This window comes from Heteronotia binoei, unplaced genomic scaffold (assembly GCF_032191835.1).
Source record: "Heteronotia binoei isolate CCM8104 ecotype False Entrance Well unplaced genomic scaffold, APGP_CSIRO_Hbin_v1 ptg002012l, whole genome shotgun sequence".
NCBI lineage: Eukaryota > Metazoa > Chordata > Lepidosauria > Squamata > Gekkonidae > Heteronotia > Heteronotia binoei.
The window spans coordinates 1-19835 of record NW_026800497.1 but is presented as its reverse complement, the minus strand read 5'-3'; the positions used below and the strand labels follow the sequence as shown (position 1 = coordinate 19835).

Here is a 19835-nt window from a genome sequence, read left to right as displayed (position 1 = left end):
GAAACCGCGGCGTGAGCTCAACAACTCCAGCACGACCATATCTGCCCATCGGTTCAGTCCGATTGCCTTTTTCTCCAGAAGGGAAGGAACTGCCAACTTTGTTGAGAACACCCTTCTCTCGAAATGATAACGCTCCACTGTTGAACTCCTGGACAAACATGCAAACGCAGACTGCGGCGACGCTTCGACCTGACCGGGGTGCAGACATTTAAGAGTCAATCCCTAAGAGATGATGAAGCGGTCTGAAGATCTTGCGGGGGGGGGGGGGACCTGATGACAAAAGCAGCCAGAGAGGGCTAAAGATGAGACTAGAAGAAAGGAAGCCTGTGTGGGAAGTTGTAATGGAAAGAGAAGGGGAGGGGGAAGGACTATTATCTCCTCTGCTCTAGAGCTGAACCCTTTTCGTTCGTGCGGCCACTTCTGCAAGCCGGCAACGTGCGGCGTGCCTTTATGCTGTGCCAAAACACATATACGCAGGGATTTCAGAACAATCGGTCCGGCTTCCCTGGAGCAGAAGGTTAAAGCCAAACGAGATGGGTGGGGACCCTGCGTTGAGCTATCTTGGAATCTGCTAATAGGATATCGGAAAATGTGACCGTAAAGCAGAGGGCAGGAGAGCGATCCCCTTCCTAAAAGAATAAAAGGGAAAGGGACGGGGAGGGGAAGAGAAGACAAAAAGAAAGCAGATTTCGGAGGACAAACAAGTCTATTTGGGCGGAATTAAACCCCAGAAAGTTCAACAGAAGCCTTTGCTACGAAAGCAAACGATCAGTTCTCCCTCCCGTAGAACAAAGTCCTTCTGGATAGAAATACCTGTGACAGATCTATAGGCCCCGCGAGGAAGATCAATGGGCAGAAAGCAGATGATTCCCAAGCAATTTGCACGTCACGACGAGCCGTGTTCCCACTTGGGGCAGAAAGCATCTCCGCTGAGCTCACCTCCAACTGCTGGAGTTTGAGGCCAAAGAAAAGTCCTTCCTCTCCATCATCGGAGATGTGAGCCCCCTGGCTTCACAAGGCACTGAAACCGTGTCCTTGAGTTTGTGACATCAGCCCGTTGCCATGGGAATGACGGGGGCTATTCGCAATCCAGCCTCGAAGGAAACTGCTGCAGGATCGGACAACGCACCGAATGCTCGAGCTTTATGCGAGACGGCCTGGAGTCCGCTCCGGACACCCTGGCGCCGGCCGCGCCTTTGGGGAAGCTCGTTCCAAAGTGCAGGAGGTGGAATTCAACCATCTCCTTTGCAAGGGATCGGTCGAGGCTGAGCTCACCTAGGGAGACCAGAAGCAACCACCCAGGCCTCATGGAAGTCTGGAATGAAAACTCGCATAGGAAACTACACAAAGGGGGCCATGGCTCCGTGGCAGAGCATCTGCTTAGCATGCAGAAGGTCCCAATTCAATCTCCAGCATCTCCAGTTAAAAGGATCATAGAGCTGGAGGGGATCTCCAGTCATCTACTCCAACCCCATGCACAAGGCAGGAAATTTCCAAATACCTCCCACCTCAAACCCCCAGTGACCCCTGTAATATGCCCAGATGATGGCAAAAAACCCAAACCCCTTTAGGATAAGAACGTAAGAGAAGCCATGTAAGATCAGGACAATGGCCCTTCCAGTTCAACGCTCTGTGTCACACAGTGGCCAAAAAACCCAGGTGCCATCAGGAGGTCCACCAGTGAGGCCAGGACACTAGAAGCCCTCCCACCGTTGCCCCAAAGATACAGAGCATCACTACCCCAGACACAAGAACATAAGATAAGCCATGTTGGATCAGGCCAATGGCCCTTCCAGTTCAACACTCTGTGTCATACATAAGAACATAAGAGAAGCCATGTTGGATCAGGCCAATGGCCCATCCAGTCCAACACTCTGTGTCACACAGTGGCCAAAAAAAAACAGGTGCCATCAGAAGGTCCATCAGTGGGGCCAGGACACTAGAAGCCCTCCCACTGTTGTCCCCTCTAAGCACTAAGAACACAGAGCATCACTGCCCCAGAAAGAGAGTTCTATCTATACCTTAAGAACACAAGAGAAGCCCTGTTGGATAAGGCCAATGGCTCATCCAGTCCAACACTCTGTGTCACACAGTGGCCAAAAAAAACCCCAGGTGCTATCAGGAGGCCCATCAGAGGGGGCCAGGACACTAGAAGTCCTCACATTGTTTGCCCATACCAAGCACCAAGAAGACAGAGCATCACTGCCCCAGACAGAGAGTTCCATCAATACTCTGTGGCTAATAGCCACTGGTGGGACCTCTACTCCAGATGTTTTATCCAATCCCTGGCCAAAACTGGAGAAAAACTGCTTCCTGACCTCAAAGTGGCGATCAGTTCACAGTGCTGGGAAGCCATGGAGGCAGAAAAAAACAAATACCAGCCCAGTCCACCAGATCCAGGGCTTTTTTTTGTAGCAGGAAACTCCTTCGTATATTAGGCCACAAAACCCCTGATGTAGCCAATCCTCCTGGAGCTTCCAGTAGGCCCTGTAAGAAGAGCCCTGTAAGGAATTCTAGCAGGACCTCCTTTGCATATTAGCCCACACCCCCTGATGCAGCCAATCCTCCTGGAGCTTCCAGTAGGCCCTGTACTAAGAGCCATGTATGGAATTCTAGCAGGACCTCCTTTGCATATTAGGCCCACCCACCCCTGATGCAGCCAATCCTCCTGGAGCTTCCAGTAGGCCCTGTACTAAGAGCCCTGTATGGAATTCTAGCAGGACCTCCTTTGCATATTAGGGCCACACCCACCCCTGATGCAGCCAATCCTCCTGGAGCTTCCAGTAGGCCCTGTACTGAGAGCCCTGTAAGGAATTCTAGCAGGACCTCCTTTGCATATTAGGGCCCACACCCACCCCTGATGCAGCCAATCCTCCTGGAGCTTACAGTAGGCCCTGCACTAAGAGCCCTATAAGGAATTCTAGCAGGACCTCCTTTGCATATTAGGCCACACAGCCCTGATGCAGCCAATCCTCCTGGAGCTTCCAGTAGGCCCTGTACGAAGAGCCCTATAAGCTCCAAGATGATTGGCTACATCATGGGGGTGTGGCCTAATAGGCAAAGGAGTTCTTGCTACAAAAAAAATAGCCCTGCTGATCTTGATGGACCAAGGTCTGATTCAGTAGAATGCAGCTTCATATGTCCATGTGACTTGCACTGTGTAATCTGCCTTCAGTCTCAGTTGCTGTAAGCAGTATTCCCTCTAAGCGGACTTAAGGTGAGCTAGCTCACAGATTTTTAGCCTCTACTCACACATTTTTGTCTTAGCTCAGGAAAAATGGCCCCAGAGCACACTAATCAGCGCAGCAGCTCACAACTTTCCTGCCAGGGGCTCACAACTTTAATACCACTAGCTCACAAAGTACATTTTTTTGCTCAGAAGACCCTGAGGCTTAGAGGGAACATTGGTAAAGCCGCCCTGTTTGTAAGCCGCCTAAACCCACTTGCGGGATAGGGCGGGATATAAATCCAAAAATTAAATTAAATTAAAATAACTGGGCCCTTTCACACATGCTGCACAATGCAGTTTCAATCCACTTCAGCAACCTTTCGCAACCGGATTTCGCCATTTCGCGCAGTAAACTTACAAAAATGCACTGAAAGCAGATTTGGAAGGGTGCAATCTAGTGTGTGTGAAAGCGCCCAGTGAGAAAGGCGGACTAAAAAGGTCAAGGTAGTCCCCAGTGCAAGCACCAGTTGTTTTTTGGACTCTGCGGTGACGTTGCTTTCACAACGTTTTTCACAGCAGACTTTTGCCCTTGCCTTTCCCAGTCCTCTACGCTTTCCCCCCAGCAAGCTGGGGACTCATTTGACCGACCTCGGAAGGATGGAAGGCTGAGTCAACCTGGAGCTGGCTACCTGAATCAGCTTTCGCTGGGATCGAACTCAGGTCGTGAGCAGAGGGCTCCGACTGCAGTACTGCAGCTTTCCCACTCTGTGCCATGGGGCTCTTGTGAAAGACGGACTACAAATAGAGTAAAAACCCAAAACGAAGCATGACCAACAATCTTCCTTGAAGTCTAATGCAGCTTTTCCGTCTGTAGGGCAGCTCCCGGGCTCCCCTTCGAATAGATGAAAAATGTTTAGTCAGCGTACAGTGTCTGCATGACCCCCAGGAAGAAGAAGATACTGGATTTATATCCTGCCTTCCACTCCGAAGAGTCTCAGAGCAGTTTCACAATCTCCTTTACCTTCCTCCCCCACAACAGGACACCCTGTGAGGTAGATGAAGATATTGGATTTATATCCCGCCCTCCACTCCGAAGAGTCTCAGAGCAGCTCACAATCTCCTTTACCTTCCCCCCCCCACAACAGACACCCTGTGAGGTAGATGAAGATATTGGATTTATATCCCACCCTAAACTCCAAAGAGCCTCAGAGCGGCTCACAATCTCCTTTCCCTTCCTCCCCCACAACAGACACCCTGTGAGGTAGATGAAGATATTGGATTTATATCCCACCCTAAACTCCGAAGAGCCTCAGAGCGGCTCACAATCTCCTTTCCCTTCCTCCCCCACAACAGACACCCTGTGAGGTAGATGAAGATATTGGATTTATATCCCACCCTAAACTCCGAAGAGTCTCAGAGCGGCTCACAATCTCCTTTCCCTTCCTCCCCCACAACAGACACCCTGTGAGGTAGATGAAGATATTGGATTTATATCCCGCCCTCCACTCCAAAGAGTCTCAGAGCCGCTCACAATCTCCTTTACCTTCCTCCCCTCCCCTCCACAACAGACACCCTGTGAGGTAGATGAAGATATTGGATTTATATCCCGCCCTCCACTCCAAGGAGTCTCAGAGCGGCTCACAATCTCCTTTACCTTCCCTCCCCACAACAGACACCCTGTGAGGTAGATGAAAATATTGGATTTATATCCCGCCCTCAACTCTGAAGAGTCTCAGAGCAGCTCACAATCTCCTTTACCTTCCTCCCCCACAACAGACACCCTGTGAGGTGGGTGGGGCTGGAGAGGACTCTCACAGCAGCCTCCCTTTCAAGGACAACTCCTGCGAGAGCTACAGCTGACCCAAGGCCATTCCAGCAGGTGCAAACGGAGGAATGGGGAATCAAACCCGGTTCTCCCAGATATGAGTCCGCATACTTAACCACTACACCAAACTGGCTCTCCAACACTTTCCAGGAGACCAACGCTTTCCAGAAATCGAGCTTTGGCCCGTAAGAATGCGTTGCATCGAGCTGCGTGCATGACACATACGAAGTGGCAGCATTTCCAGCGCTGCAGGAAGTGTTCCAAGAGCTGGCCAATCATATACCGACAAAACATCACATCCCACGGGGTCCAGGAACCAGAAGGAGCTACTGGCCACATGGCGTTAAAACAGATTTGTGGGGTTCTTTTGCGAGGAAAATTGCCGAAGTCAAGAGCGCGTGGGCTCGCTTCACGTTGACTTTGAAACTTTGAAGCTGTTAGTTCTCTTACTTCTCAAGGGCGCTCACTGTCTAAAAGTGAGGGGTCCCCTCTCAACACTGCTGCTGTTACTCTCCCACCTGGAGCTTGTCCAAACACGTGGCTTAGTCCTGAGCAAACAGGTCAGTCTTAGCAGGAGTATAAACATGGGGTTGATCCAGTTTGGTGTAGTGGTTAAGTGTGCGAACTCTTATCTGGGAGAACCGAGTTTGATTCCCCCACTCCTCCCCTTGCAGCTGCTAGAATGGCCTTGGGTCAGCCATAGCTCTGGCAGAGGTTGTCCTTGAAAGGGCAGCTGCTGTGAGAGCCTTCTCCAGCCCCACCCACCTCACAGGGTGTCTGTTGTGAGGGAGGAAGGGAAAGGAGATTGTAGGCTGCTCTGAGACTCTGTCCTTGAAAGGGCAGCTGCTGTGAGAGCCCTCTCCAGCCCCACCCACCTCACAGGGTGTCTGTTGTGGGGGAGGAAGGGAAAGGAGATTGTAGGCCGCTCTGAGACTCTGTCCTTGAAGGGGCAGCTGCTGTGAGAGCCCTCTCAGCCCCACCCACCTCACAGGGTGTCTGTTGTGGGGGAGGAACGGAAAGGAGATTGTAGGCTGCTCTGAGACTCTGTCCTTGAAGGGGCAGCTGCTGTGAGAGCCCTCTCAGCTCCACCCACCTCACAGGGTGTCTGTTGTGGGGGGAGAAGATGAAGGCGATTGTAAGCCGCTCTGAGACTCTGATTCAGAGAGAAGGGCGGGGTATAAATCTGCAGTCTTCTTCACTTCTCTGGATGAGACAGCTAGTTTGGTGTAGGGTTCTCCAAGCTAAAGAGTCCTAAGTGTTTTTTGGAGATGCCAGGGATTGAACCTGGGACCCTCTGCTCCCAAGCAGATGCTCTACCACTGAGCCACCATCCCTCACCGTCCCTTTAGAAGGCCATTGACTCTTATTTTCTTAATAATTAATTTTAATGTCGAGCAGGCCCTTCTTATTGCATAGCCTCTTATGCTGCGGTGGCAGCTTCGGCGAAGCCAGGTTTTCAAAATCCCGCACGGTCGATCTGGTCTCCAATCACCCATCGGAAGCCTGGCTGGGCAAAAAAATCCCCCCCTGCTCTCTAAAAACACTTGGCAGGCTCAGGCTGGGAGGTGCCGTGGCACCCCCGGGCATCACATCGAGGATCCTTGGGCTATGCGGTTCTTCTCCACGCCTCCCCTTCCCAGTTTCGCTTGCAGGACGTTGGAGAGATCTGGAAGGGGAAACGGAGCAGCCAGCTCAAGCGTGCGGCGAAGAGCCCCCCCCCCCCGGGACCGATTGCTCGGGAAAGGCAGAATGAGTCATCTCGAGGATTCCAGCTTTCGTTTTTACGAGGTTGCAAAACCCCTCCTGGTCAAATTCAAAACAAACAAAGCTCCTGGACAGACCTCAGAGCCAGGAGCGGGCCTTCGTCTGGCGTGAAGACAACCCACTCCTCGCTGTTTGCTCTCTTTAATTTCATTTCCATTTCTCGATTTGTATCCCGCCCTATCCTGCAAGCGGGCTCAGGGCGGCTTGCAACATTCAAAACTTTACGGCAACATTAAGCGAACCGCGTCCAAACAAAACAATGTCATAGTTGCAGAATTATCGGATTCGCTCAAAAACCCAGCTCCACGTCATTGGCTACAAGTCGTAACACCACATTTTGTGGTTGTTCAGTCGCACAGGCGAGTCCGACTCTTTGCGACCCCATGGACAAAGTCACGCCAGGCCCTTCTGTCTTCCACCATCCTCCAAAGTCTGCTCCAATTCGTGTTTGTTATGTCAGTAACGCTGTCCAGCCATCTCCTCTTTTGCCATCCCCTTCTTCTTTGGCCCTCTGTCTTTCCCAGCATCAGGGTCTTCTCCAGGGAGTGCTCCCTTCTCATTGGGTGGCCAAAGTATTTGAGCTTCAGTTTCAGCAGGAGTGACTGATTTGATCTTCTTGCAGTGGCTATTTTAAGAACATAAGAGAAGCCATGTTGGATCAGGCCAGTGGCCCATCCAGTCCAACACTCTGTGTCACATAAGAACACCAGAGAAGCCCTGTTGGATCAGGCCAGTGGCCCCTCCAGTCCAACACTCTGTGTCACACTTAAGAACAAAAGAGAAGCCATGTTGGATCAGGTCAATAGCCCATCCAGTCCAACATTCTGTGTCACACCTAAGAACAAAAGAGAAGGCCAATGGCTCAAATTTGTGTTTGTTACATCAGTAACACTGTCCAGCCATCTCATCTTTTGCCGTCCCCTTCTTCTTTTGCCTTCTGTCTTTCTCAACATCAGGGTCTTCTCCAGGGAGTGCTCCCTTCTCATTGGGTGGCCAAAGTATTTGAGCTTCAGCTTCAGCATCTGACCTTCCAGGGAACAGTCTAAGTTGATTTCCCTTAGGACTGTCTGACTGGATCTTCTTGCAGTCCGAGGGACTCTCAAGAGTCTTCTCCAGCACCACATCTCAAAAGCATCTATTCTGCGCTCGGCCTTCCTTATGGTCCAGCTCTCACAGCTATACATGACTATGCAATACCAACGCTTACTTACTGGGAAATACATACAGGGAAAACCACATACAAGCTGGAATACTCTCGAGTACTGCCTTCTCCGTGTCTGCTGACGGATTTCTGATCAATTATCTGAGTCCCCAAAGTGTAGCCTTGAACTCAATGCCCTTCTGGCTCTGGGCTACACTCCCTGACTCAAATTTGCCTCTCAAGTCCACAGAGGACCTCTATAACCGGTCGTTTTAAAAAGCCCGAGGAAGGCCAAATTGCTTCAGAAGCACCACACTGGACAAATCCCCCCCACCAAGAAGAGGAGACTGCAAAAGCGGTACAAGGTTTCACGTGGGCTAAATGCCAGGAGCACGTCGACACTACGAACCACCACGTTGTTTTCAAGGGTTTCCCCTCTCAGCTATCCACCGCATGCACCTTTCAGGAAATGTCGCATGGAATATTTTTACTGGTTGCCCTCTTTTGTCTATTATATCTGTGTATTAGATCATGGTTTTAAACTGTTGATCGTATTCATTTGTCTCAAATCGAATACGTCTTGTTATGATGATGACAGAACTGGACCCCGCCCTGAGCCTGCTCGCAAGAAAGGCGGGCTAAATTATTAGGAATTGTGGAATTCACTGCCACAGGAGGTGTGGCGGCTGCCAGCATAAACAGCTTCAAGAGGGGATTGGAGAAACATCTGGAGCAGAGGTCCATCAGTGGCTATTAGCCACAGCGTATTGATGGAACTCTCTGTCTGGGGCAGGGATGCTCTGTATTCTTGGTACTTGGGAGGGGGCCACAATGGGAGGGCTTCTAGTGTCCTGGCCCCACTGATGGACCTCCTGATGGCACCTGGGTTTTTTGGCCACTGTGTGACACAGAGTGCAGGACTGGATGGGCCACTGGCCTGATCCAACATGGCTTCTCTTATGTTCTTATGTGTGACACAGAGTGCAGGACTGGATGGGCCACTGGCCTGATCCAACATGGCTTCTCTTATGTTCTTATGTGTGACACAGAGTGTTGGACTGGATGGGCCACTGGCCTGACCCAACATGGCTTCTCTTATGTTCTTATGTGTGACACAGAGTGTTGGACTGGATGGGCCATGCGCGTGATCCAACATGGCTTCTCTTATGTTCTTATGTTATTCTGTCTGGGATAGTGATGCTCTGTATTCTTTGTGCTTGGTGGGGGGGCAACAGTGGGAGGGCTTCTAGTGTCCTGGCACCACTGATGGACCTCCTGGTGACAGCTGGTTTTTTTGGCCATTGTGTGACACAGAGTGTTGGACTGGAGGGGCCATTGGCCTGATCCAACATGGCTTCTCTTATGTTCTTATGTCTGGGGCAGTGATGCTCTGTATTCTTGGTGCTTGGGAGGGAATAGTGGGAGGGCCTCTAATGTCCTGGGCGCAATGGTGGACCTCCTGATGGCACCTGGGGTTTTGGCCATTGTGTGACACAGAAAGAAAGAATACACTAAAATTTAGACGTTCCAGAGCTCACAAAATGAGGCCTGACCACACCCAGACATACCTTCTCAAGTTTCCCCAAAGCACAATACTCACCCAACCTACACAGCCCTTCTTGTGATATTCTTACACGGCCATTCTGGACTGGACAGTCTGAACACCATCCCTTTTGCTCTTTGCAAAACTACGACGGAGTGCCTCTCTCTGATCGGTTTGCATCTTTCTTCTTCCAAAGCTTGACTAATAAGATCATCATGGACAAGAAACACACAACTGCCAACACAAGGCCCCTCCCTCAATTAAAAGCGGACGTACACATGTCAGGACGGATGGAAGCCCAGAGCGGTGACTCACACAGAGACGCAACAGACAACCTCATCAGAAACGGGACAGCTTCTGCTACCTCTGCATTGGGGAACGTCTGAATGGTCCTGTTGCACCCAATGCACCAGAGATGTGGAAACATTATCCAGCCCCCAACAAATGGGAGAATGGCAAGTCCAGTAAATTATGCAGAGATACAGCAGGAAGTGGCTGTCTGCTTTTAGTCCACAGAAGGCTTTGCTTAATTAAACATATTTCACGCAGCACACAAACTGTTCAACTCACAGCAGTTGCCTACAATGATGATGATATTGGATTTACATCCCACCCTCCACTCTGAATCTCAGAGGGGCTTGCAATCTCCATTATCTTCCTCCCCTACAACAGACACCCTGTGAGGTGGGTGGGGCTGAGAGGGCTCTCCCAGAAGTGGCCCTTTCACGGACAACTCTGCCAGAGCTATGGCTGACCCAAGGCCGTTCCAGCAGCTGCAAGTGGAGGAGTAGGGAATCAAACCCAGTTCTCCCAGATAAGAGTTTGCACACTTGAGTATAAACAATTTTTATTTTTATGCCCCAGACATAAGAACATAAGAGAAGCCATGTTGGATCAGGCCAATGGCCCCTCCAGTCCAACACTCTGTGTCACACAATGGCCAAAAAAACCAGCTGTCACCAGGAGGTCCATCAGTGGTGCCAGGACACTAGAAGCCCTCCCACTGTTGCCCCCCCCCCCCCACCAAGCACAAAGAATTTCCCTAGAGCTCAGCTTGGGAATTACTGGCACGGGGGGTGTTCAAAAGCTTACAGGCAAGCTCGAAACAAATAGAAGAGAAGACCTATTTTGGAATCCAAAATTTCTGGGAAAAACAAAATGCAGTCCTCACCCATTACGCAAACACTGTCCCCCACCCCTTTGCTTTAAAAAATGTACAAACTGGAAGAAACCGTTTACACCCCGCCTACTTAAGAACATAAGAGAAGCCACGTTGGATCAGGCCAATGGCCCATCCAGTCCAACACTCTGTGTCACACATAAGAGAAGCCACGTTGGATCAGGCCAATGGCCCATCCAGTCCAACACTCTGTGTCACACATAAGAACATACGAGAAGCCATGTTGCGTCAGGTCAATGGCCCATCCAGTCCGACCCCCCCAAGTGCCATCAGGAGGTTCACAAGAGGGGCTAGAAGCCCTTCCACTTTGCCCCCCGCAAAAGCACCAAGAATACAGAGCATCACTGCCCGAGACAGAGAGTTCCAATAATATGCTGTGGCTAATAGCCACTGATGGACCTCTGCTCCGTATTTTTATCCAATCCCCTCTTGAAGCTGGCTATGCTTGTAGCTTGTGGCAGTGAATTCAACACGTTAATCACCCTTTGGGTGATGAAGGACTTCCTTTTATCCGTTCTAACCCGACTGCTCAGCAATTTCATTGAATTCATTGAGTTCTTGTATTGAGAGAAAGGGAGAAAAGTACTTCTTTCTCTACTTTCTCCATCCCATGCATAATCTTGTAAACCTCTCTCATGTCACGTTTCTCCAAGTTAAAGAGCCCCAAGCTTTTGAACCGTTCTTCATAGGGAAGATCCGCCCAAAAGCTAACGGACATTGGATAAGCTGCAAAAAAGCATATGCCTTTCTTGTCTATGGGGAGGGGGGGTAAATTTTTAAGAAGTACCTTCAGAGAGCAGCCCCGCCACACAAGTTCAGACATTACAGCTCCCTCGGTGTTTTGCACACGTCTTTGAAGGGCATTTCTGAAAAACAAGAAAGGGGGGGGGGAGAGAGAGATGAAGCAGGAAATTAGCAAATGAACATTTTATCTTTATTACCAAGCCGTATCGTAAAACTACCAGACACACGATCAACACAGCACGACCACCCTGAACCGTCTGGAGGACGCCAGGGACGACAACACAAAGAGACCTCATGAATTTCTCAACGCTTCAGTGGAAGCAGCGACACGATCGTCCTGAATGTTGCTATCCCGCCTGAATTTGGAAGGTTTGCACGGCGTTAGGGCTAGGATCTGGGTTCGAATCCCTGCTCCGCCATGAAGGTTCGCTGGGCGACCTTGGGACAACCACTCTCCGCCTAGCCTGCCTTGCAAGGCTGTTGTGAGGATAAAATGGAAGAGAGGAGTATGATGTGAATTGCTCGGGGTTCCCAGCGGGGAGAGAAGTGGAGCATAAATGAAGTCAAGAAACTGAGGATCCAGTGAGGAGGGGCACAGCAAACAGGTTTCTTTCACCACACTGCAAACCACATTCCCATCAGCTTAGTCCAGGGGTTTCAAACATGCAGCCCAAGAATCATAGAGTCATAAAATCATAGAATCATCGAGTTGGAAGAGATCTCTACGGTCATCTAGTCCAACCCCCTGCACAATGCAGGAAACTCACAAACACTTCCCCCTAAGTTCACAGGATCTTCATTGCTGTCAGATGGCCATCTAGCCTCTGTTTAAAAACCTCCAAGGAAGGAGAGCCCACCACCTCCCGAGGAAGCTTGTTTCACTGAGGAACCGCTCTAACGGTCAGGAAGTTCTTCCTAATGTTGAGCCGGAAACTCTTTTGACTTAATCTCAACCCATTGGTTCTGGTCCTACCTTCTGGGGCCACAGAAAACAATTCCATCCCATCCTCTAGTCTAGATGACAGCCCTTCAAGTCCTTGAAGATGGTGATCCTATCACCTCTCAGCCGCCTCCTCTCCAGGCTAAACATCCCCAGCTCCTTCAACCTTTCCTCATAGGACTTGGTCTCCAGACCCCTCACCATGTTTGTCACCCACCTCTGGACCCGTTCCAGTTTGTCTATATCCTTCTTAAAACGTGGTGCCCAAAAGAGTCAGATCAGGCCCCCAAAGGGCTCCTATCAGACCTGCAAGCAACTCACTGTCATCGGCTTCCTCCTCCTTCACTTTTGCTTCCTTCTTATCACAGCTTGCTTTACCAAGCTTGCTCAATCGCACAGGAGCAAAGCCTCTGTTTTCTCCATTGGCTGACCAGCGCATGAAACAACTTATGTACAAAAGCTCACAATACCCAGCCATTTCACATTTCCCTCTGAGTCTTAGGCTCAAAACGCTGACCATGAGATTTCTGTAATGAAGGTCAATAAATCAAAAGGGGGTTTGCAACTTACACACACACACCTGAACCACACCTGAACGGTATACTCAAGATTGCTACAGCACAGTGTCCCTATATTTCCATGCAATGATTCAGAGCAAGAGGTATCAGTTATCAGAAACTGTTAAATAAACCAAGTATTGCAAGAGTGCTAATTTTTGAAGCATAATTCATTATAAGATTTTTAAAAAATCTTTAATTGTGTCTGCGTGCTTCGTAAAGTTCATATCTCTGCTATTACCATGGCACAGAGTGGTAAAGCTGTAGTACTGAAGTCAGAGCCCTCTGCTCACGACCTGAGTTCGATCCCGGCGGAAGCTGGGTTTAGGTAGCCAGCTCAAGGTCGACTCAGCCTTCCCTCCTTCCGAGGTCGGTAAAATGAGTCCCCAGCTTGCTGGGGGGAAAGCGTAGACGACTGGGGAAGGCAATGGCAAACCACCCCGTAAAAAGTCTGCCGTGAAAACGTTGTGATGCGACGTCACCCCAGAGTCAGAAACAACTGGTGCTTGCACAGGGGACTTTTAATAGGCCCATGATGCAGAGTGGTAAAGCTGCAGTACTGCAGTCGGAGCCCTCTGCTCACGACCTGAGTTCGATCCCAGCGGAAGCTGGGCTCAGGTAGCTGGCTCGAGGTTGACTCAGCCTTCCATCCTTCCGAGGTCGGTCAAACGAGTCCCCAGCTTGCTGGGGGGAAAGCGTAGACGACTGGGGAAGGCAATGGCAAACCACCCCGTAAAAAGTCTGCCATGAAAACACTGTGAAAGGAACGTCACCCAAGAGTCAAAAATGACTGACGCTTGCACATTTACCTTTCCACTTGGCAATACAGTTTATGACACTCAGGGCCCGGCCCAACGTTTATGTCAGATCCGGCCCTCATAACAAATGAGTTTGACACCCTTGGCTTAGCCCGGGGGTAGCCAACGATAGCTCTCCAGATTTTTTTTTTTTGCCTACAACTCCCATCAGCCCCAGCCAGCATCGCGAATTGCTGGGGCTGATGGGAGTAGTAGGCAAAAAAACATCTGGAGAGCTACCGTTGATCACCCCTTCCTTAGCCGATGCTAACATGGGGTGGCTGTGCAGAAGGTGCTGTGTTACGTCTCAGGTGTGCATTTTAAAACGAAGGATCTCTGTTAACAGGTGCGGAGCAACGCCTTTCTCCATCCCTGGTCTCTGAACAGCTGAAGCCAGCCAAAGTAGATGGATCCGGAGCTAAGCAGGGTATAGATGGAATTCTCTGGCTGGAGCAACTGATGCTCTGTATTCTTGGTGCTTGGGGGGCGCACAGTGGGAGGGCTTCCAGTGTCCTGGCCCCACTGATAGACCTCCTGATGGCACCTGGTTTTTTTTTAGCCACTGAGTGACACAAAGTGTTGGACTGGATGTGCCACTGGCCTGATCCAACATGGCTTCTCTTATGTTCTTATGTCCTGGCCCCGCTGATGGACCTCCTGATGGGACCTGGGTTTTTGGGCCCCTGTGTGACACACAGTGTTGGACTGGGTGGGCCACTGGCCTGATCCAACATGGCTTCTCATATGTTCTTATGTCCTGGCCCCGCTGAAGGACCTCCTGATGGGACCTGGGTTTTTGGGTCCCTGTGTGACACAGAGTGTTGGACTGGATGGGCCACTGGCCTGATCCAACATGGCTTCTTTTATGTTCTTATGTGACACAGTATTGGACTGCATGGGCCACTGGTCTGATCCAACATGGTTTCTCTTATGTTCTCATGTGACACAGAGTGCTGGACTGGATGGGCCACTGGCCTGATCCAACATGGCTTCTCTTATGTTCTTATGTGACACAGAGTGTTGGACTGGATGGGCCACTGGCCTGATCCAACATGGCTTCTCTTATGTTCTCATGTGACACAGAATGTTGGACTGGATGGGCCACTGGCCTGATCCAACATGGCTTCTCTTATGTTCTTAAGTGTGACACAGAGTGTTGGACTGGATGGGCCACTGGCCTCATCCAACATGGCTTCTCTTATGTTCTTATGTGACACAGAGTGTTGGACTGGATGGGCCATTGGCCTGATCCAACATGGCTTCTCTTATGTTCTTATGTGTGACACAGAGTGTTGGACTGGATGGGCCATTGGCCTGATCCAACATGGCTTCTCTTATGTTCTTATGTGTGACACAGAGTGTTGGACTGGATGTGCCACTGGCCTGATCCAACATAGCTTCTCTTATGTTCTTATCTACTGACTCAGCGGAAGTGAGCTTCGCTGGAATAAACCAGGGACTCTGGTGGCATCTTAAACAGGAAATCAAATTTATTCCAGCATAAGCTTTTGTGAGCCGGAGTTCTCTTCGTCTGCCTAATGGATGTACACGTCGTGCATCTGACTCACGAAAGCTTGCGCCGGAATAAATGTTGTTTGTTTTGAAAGCGCCTCTGCTTCCTTTTAGCTGACGCAGACTGATGCGGCTCTGTGTGTGTCTTATGCGCCAGCCAGCCTCTTCTGAGTTACAGCAAACTGATGAATCCACAGCTTGCAAAAGTTCCTATCCTTAAAAGCCTTGCTCAGGTCTTACAGTCGCAGGGGTGGCCAAACTGCGGCTCAGGAGCCACATGTGACTCTTTCGCACATACTGTGTGCAACTAGAAGCGCCCATGGCCCTGTTGGCTAGCCTAGAGAAGGCATTTGTCTCTTTCAATCACTTCGACAAGCGAGATGGCAGCTTGGAGAATGCATTTAAAGTTAAAGTTGCTTTCTTTCCACCTCCACCACCCCCATCTATTTGCCTGCCTGCCTGCCTGCCTGCCTGCCTTCCTTCTTAGAGAGCCAGTTTTGTGCAGTGGTTAAGAAGATAGAAGATATTGGATTTATATCCCGCCCTCCACTCCGAAGAGTCTCAGAGCGGCTCACAATCTCCTTTACCTTCCTCCCCCACAACAAACACCCTGTGAGGTGGGTGGGGCTGGAGAGGGCTCTCACAGCAGCTGCCCTTTCAAGGACAACCACTGCCAGAGCTATGGCTGACCCAAGGCCATGCTAGCAGGTGCAAGTGGAGGAGTGGGGAATCAAACCCAGTTCTCCCAGATAAGAGTCCACACACTTAACCACTACACCAAACTGTGCGGACTCTTATCTGGGAGAACCGGGTTTGATTCCCCACTCCTCCACTTGCAGCTGCTGGAATGGCCTTGGGTCAGCCATAGTTCTCGCACGAGTTGTCCTTGAAAGGGCAGCTGCTGCAAGAGCTCTTCCAGCCCCACCCACCTCAAAGGGTGTCTGTGGTTGGGGGGGGGGGAGGTAAAAGGAGATTGTGACCGCTCTGAGATTCAGAGTATAGGAAAGGAAAGGTCCCCTGTGTAAGTACCAGTCGTTTCCGACTCTGGGGTGATGCTGCTTTCACATTTTCACGGCAGACCTTTTTATGGGGTGTTTTGCCATGGCTTTCCCCAGTCTTTTATGCTCCCCCCCACCCCAGCAAGCTGGGGACTCATTTGACCAACCCCGGCTACCTGAACCCAGCTTCCGCCAGAATCGAACTCAAGTCGTGAGCAGAGAGTTCAGACCACAGTACTGCTGCTTTACCACTCTGCGCCACGGGGTATAGGTATAGGGTATATACAGAGTATAGGGTGGGATATAAATCCAATATTGTCATCGTCATCTTCTTCCTCTTCTCCCTCCCTCCCTCTTTCCATGCAGCTCTCAAACATATGATGTTCATGTCTTGCAGCTCTCAAACATCTGATGTTTATTCTACGGGCCTCTTACGTTAAGCAAGCTTAGCCAGCCCTGGTTCGAAACGCCGTGGCCGCCTTCGTTGAGCAAAGCCGCCTCTTGCCGAGTTTCCCACTTTTCCTACCGCTTACAGCTTTTCGTAGCGTCGTTGTCCTTGCCAGGGACTCTTGGCGTTCGTATGATGCGACCAAAGTACGATAGCCTCATTTGAGTCATTTCAGCTTCTGAGGAGAGTTCCAGGTTTTGATTTGATTTAGAACCCACTTAACGTGGCCGCTCCCCCCGGAACTATTATAGCGTTAGGCTGCATTTTAGATTTAGACTGGAGCTATGAAGGTGGGTTGAGACCAGGCCTTGAATTCAGCCGGAGCTCACAGGAGCACAGCTCCTGAACCTTTCTGACGTCCCCCCCCCTCCCCACCTACCTACCTAGTCTATTGAATAGTAGGTGCAGTTGCATAACTATCCCCGGATTAGGATAGCGGGCAGCCAGCCAGCCACCAGGGGCTTTGCCATGCCCCCAGCAGCCCTCATTAACCCCTGGAGAAGCTCGCGCCACCCTTTCTCCACTTCTTATGTGATTTTGGGCAGCGGGTGGCTTGCTGGTCTTTTGACTAGGCGGGGGGGCGGCCAAGGAGAGCCCCAGGTGAGCGAGGCCTGCTTGGGCTGGCTGGATCTCTAGTCAGCCCAAGCAGGCTTCACTTGCCCGCGGCTCTCCTTTCTTGTGTCAAGTTGCTTTGGGCTGGGAGGGGGGTGGGCGTATGCTGATGAGTTATGCTAATGAGCTCCACTACCTATTTTTCGACAAAACGACCCCTAGTTGAGACCAATACTCCCTCTAAGCTATGAAGTCTTGTGAGCGAAAATTCTACCTAGTGAGCCACTGGCATTAAAGATGTGAGCGATTTGGCTGCTTCATAAATTAATTTGCTCCGGGGTCATTTTTTCCTCAGCTAAGGCAAAAATGGGTGAGCCGAGGCTAAAAAACTGTGAGCCGGCTCACACTAATTCAGGTTAGAAGGAACACAGGTTGAGACCCATAAATCAGTTGCACAACCACATTTTTGCAGGCTAATACCTGGAAGTGAAAGAATAAAGAGCTTTGTAAGGAAATTAGATAAATCTACCATCGGCTACTAGCCATGGTGACGGAGGCACTAATCCTCTGAATCCCAGAGCCAGGGGGGAAGGCCTCGGCCTCTCTGCCCTGTTGTTGGCCCTTCAGAGGAACTGGTTGGAGACAGGATGCTGGGCTAGATGGACTACTGGTACGATCTAGCAGGGCTTTTCTGGTGTTCTTACGAAGGCCACGGCCTCTACACCCTGTTGTTGGTCTCCAGAGGAACTGGTGGATTCCTAAGTGAGACAGGATGCCAGCCTAGATGGACCACTGGTCTGATCCAGCAGGGCTCTTCTGATGTTCTTATGAAGGCCTCAGCCTCTGTGCCCTGTTGTTGTCCCTCCAGAGGAACTGGCTGGCCCCTGTGTGAGACAGGATGCTGGACTAGATGGACCACTGGTCTGATCCAGCAGGGCTCTTCTGATGTTCTTATGAAGGCCTCAGCCTCTCTGCCCTGTTGTGGGCCCTCCAGAGGAACTGGTTGGCCACTGTGTGAGACAGGATGCTGGACTAGATGGACCCTCACTGGTCTGATCCAGCAGGGCTCTTCTGATGTTCTTATGAAGGCCTCGGCCTCTCTGCCCTGTTGTGGGCCCTCCAGAGGAACTGGTTGGCCACTGTGTGAGACAGGATGCTGGACTAGATGGACCCTCACTGGTCTGATCCAGCAGGGCTCTTCTGATGTTCTTATGAAGGCCTCGGCCTCTCTGCCCTGTTGTTGGCCCTCTAGAGGAACTGGTTGGAGACAGGATGCTGGCCTAGATGGACCACTGGTCTGATCCAACAGGGCTCTTCTGATGTTCTTATGAATAGCACAATCCAATTTAATACCACAAACATTTTGGACCCAGCATGGCAAGGAACACGCCTTCCCTTTCGCTCCCGACAGAGAAGCTGTGCGCCTGAACCCTGCTTACACACTCTGGCGCCTGCTGCATAGAAGCAAGCCGACAGTATGAACACGACATCCACCACGCACAGTTGCTAAATTTAGACCTCCAGCTTATTAACAGGCCAAGACGTAGAAGGCAGGGGAGGCTACAAAAACGGCTTCTGCCACCCAGACGGCAAGACCCAGGAAACGGGGCCACCCGCACGCCCCACACACACACACTCATGACGCCGTATCTGAATGGCCCCACTCCTTGCTTGTACTTCATTTTACGTGTTGTGCACACTGCCTGATGCGAGGTTTAGCATGTGAATCGCAAGATACCACAGTTCCGCTGTACTTTGCATTAGTCAGGCTGCACCCGGAGTTCTGAGATAAGTTCCGGAGGCCTCCCTTCACAAAGGATGTGGACAGAATGGAGCGGGGACAGAGGGGGGAAACGAGGATGATCCGGGGCCTGGAAACCAAGCCCTGCAAGGAAAGACTGATGTTCTATCTGAAGATGTTCTATCTGAAGAAGAGGAGGTTGAGGGGGGACAGGATTGCAATTAGCCACAACATACTGTTAGAACTCTCTGTCTGGGGCAAGTGATGCTCCATATTCTTGGTGCTTGGGAGGGGCAACAAGGTGAGGGCTTCTGGTATCCTGGCCCCACCGGTGGACCTTCTGATGGCCCTTGGGTTTTCTTGGCCACTGTGTGACACAGAGTGTTGGACTGGATAGGCCACTGGCCTGATCCAACATGGCTTCTCTTATGTTCTATTGTGACACGGAGTGTTGGACAGGGTGGGCCACTGGCCTGATCCAACATGGCTTCTTTTATGTTCTTATGCGTGACACAGAGTGTTGGACTGGGTGGGCCACTGGCCTGATCCAACATGGCTTCTCTTATGTTCTTATGTGTGACACAGAGTGTTGGACTGGATGGGCCATTGGACTGATCCAACATGGCTTCTCTTATGTTCTTATGTGTGACCCAGAGTGTTGGACTGGGTGGGCCACTGGCCTGATCCAACATGGCTTCTCTTATGTGACACAGAGTGTTGGACTGGGTGGGCCACTGGCCTGATCCAACATGGCTTCTCTTATGTGCTTATGTGTAACACAGAGTGTTGGACTGGGTGGGCCACTGGCCTGATCCAACATGGCTTCTCTTATGTGCTTATGTGTAACACAGAGTGTTGGACTGGGTGGGCCACTGGCCTGATCCAACATGGCTTCTCTTATGTGACACAGAGTGTTGGACTGGC

At 50.8% G+C, this 19835-nt stretch overlaps 1 protein-coding gene across 1 annotated transcript in view; it reads right to left on the bottom strand.

Annotated features, from left to right (window-relative positions):
- LOC132565925 (F-box only protein 34-like) overlaps positions 1-11511 on the bottom strand; it is a 43125-nt gene extending 31614 nt beyond the window's left edge. The window contains exon 1 of the mRNA XM_060230547.1: positions 11410-11511. The gene's annotated coding sequence lies outside the window, so the exon portion shown is untranslated. The remainder of the gene's footprint in view (positions 1-11409) is intronic.
- Between the last annotated feature and the right edge of the window lie 8324 nt (positions 11512-19835).